Source organism: Prionailurus bengalensis, chromosome D4, assembly GCF_016509475.1.
Source record: "Prionailurus bengalensis isolate Pbe53 chromosome D4, Fcat_Pben_1.1_paternal_pri, whole genome shotgun sequence".
Lineage (NCBI taxonomy): Eukaryota > Metazoa > Chordata > Mammalia > Carnivora > Felidae > Prionailurus > Prionailurus bengalensis.
The window spans coordinates 53,741,022-53,743,583 of NC_057359.1; positions in this window are offsets into that span (position 1 = coordinate 53,741,022).

Below are 2,562 nucleotides of genomic sequence, written 5' to 3' on the forward strand. Positions count from 1 at the left end.
TATAGAACTTAAATAATTGATTTAACTCATTAAAATCATTGTATCTCTACAATGTTCCTGGGTCTAAAGGCAATGACTTAGTATGTTCCTTTCAATTTCCAGTTTTCCATGACATAAAACTGCCTAATCTTCAAAAAACCTTATGAAATGCAAATGTTCAGGTCTGTATCATAATCAGAAAGAAAACAGTAAGCTTCAATATATACCTAAGCGGAGAATGCCATTGTATACGTATGTGAAGGAAACACGTAAAATCAGCAGAACTAGATTCAGAGCTCAAGACAAATAAGTAGTCTGAGAGATTGTGCAGAGAAGGGGGCAGCGGAATCCTAGCAGAAGCAAAGCACAGATACAATTACCCTCAAAAGAGAGTCTCAACCTATATGTCAAATACTAGTCTGAGATCTGACAGAGTAGATATGTGTCAATTAAACAACCAAAGAAAAGGACTTCAAAGTGAATGGGACAAGAGGAGGTAATCTTGGAAGGCAATGTTTCATGAGGAGGGTAAAATACCTTTGAAGAGGAGATATCTCTCAGAGGACCAGTAATAAAATAAAAATTATATATATATATAAAAAAAAGAAGGATGCAAGAGGTAGAAATTAAAAGTCCCCCAGAGGGGCACATAGATGGCTCAAAAGGTTACCCCTCTTACCCTTGATTTCCACTCAGGTCATGATCCCACAGTTGTGGGATTGAGCCCCACTGTCAAGCTTCAGAGAGCCTGCTTCAGATTCTCTCTCTCCCTCTCTCCACATTCTCTGCCCCCTCCCCTGTTCATGCACATGCTCTCTCTCTCTCTCTCTCTCAAAAATAGATAAATTGCAAAATAAATACATACATACATACCAACCACAGAAAAAGAATATCACAAAATTAGAATTCTGACCCCACGCCCAAAATAAAACAAAGTATCATCCATTAATGTGAAGCTTCACTGGATGAAACAAAAATGATCTGGGACTTCAGTAACATAGGAATATGGGGCAAAAATTTGCTTTGATAAAGTTTGATTTAGATATTTTCCTCACGGAACATCTAAAATATCAAAGACTCAGTGGCACCTAAAATGGTGAAGCCCATACATTAGGTGGTAAATATATGTCATGTCATAACTTTAACATTTGTACAAAGAAGAAACCAGTGTAAACAAAATCCCTGGTTATTCCTTCATTTTTCACTGTGTAACTCAAGGTTTATATATATTCAGAAATAATACTAGTTCCCCAAAAGTTCTTTCAAAGAGAATATAAATATGTATAATACAAGTTGCACAATTTATCAGGATTTAGGAATGCCAGCGATAGAAAGAAATTAATCTAAATTACCAAAAAACAAACAAACAAACAAAAAAAAACAACAAAACATGGTTCTACTTCTCATCTTTGGTTGATCTCAATGTACTTCAAAGCATGACCTTACAGTCATAAGCCTAACTATCAATGAGGCTCAAAATCTTGTGACAAAACACTTTCACTCCTTTTAGAGGTATCAGAAGTCCTGGTCCTTTAACACCTGCGTTAGAGAAAAATTCAATGGGCTCTTTTGTGTCTCTAATAGTTTAAATAAAAGGTTTTCTCAGGTGAGTAGTCATTTATGATATTCACTTGCTCAAAAAAACATCCCTTTTTGATTGATGGTACCCTTGTGACATTGGGCAGAAGAGTAGACTAACTTTGACTGATGAAAGAGAAAAAACTGTACTATATAAGAACGTGATCTAGAGGAGAATCTGTGGTTATTGATTCCTGTTATATAATTTTCTTTTTCCATCCTGCTAAAGTTCCTATAGCTACATATCCCAGGAAAAGGGACAAAATATTTGTATCTACACTTACATTCAAATATTAGGGTCTTATTAAATCAAAACAAACTCTAAAACAAATATATTGAATATACTTTCATTGTTAGCTGCTTTTAGAGTAAATCTGTATCTCATCTTCAATAGGACCAGATAATATTACATGCACAATCCAATCCAATGTATGCCCCTAAATCAAAATTCACAAGAAAATTCTGGTTTTATTTGTCTCCCTTAGGTCTGAAAGACTTAATAAACGTATTGATTCCTAGGAAACAAATGTCAGCAACAGAAATGCATTGATAAGTAGGAAAATACATAAACAGACTCATAATAAAAGCATTCTTGGATAATATTAATTTAGTAACATGCCATACTCTCAACCAAATCTGGGACATACTCTCAACCAAATCTGGGACATACTCGAAATTATTACATTTAAAAAATCCACTTAGGGATAACAATGCAATGTCTTTTAATCCATTATTTTATAAATTTATATAATCGATGGATTTGACTCCTCTGCACTGAACCATACTATTATAAACACATACACGTGTATAATCCCTCAGACTAGAAACTGTATATTTTACTATATTAATTATATCCTATGGTTAGTGTTAATCAGAAACTGTCCTGTGTGACACTGCCCTTACTGGAAATAGTTAACTATGGAGAATCAACGTCAAATGGGGTAAAATTTCTACTTCAGTTATGCCATCTGATTCTTGAGAAGAAGCACAAAGAAACATTTGGAT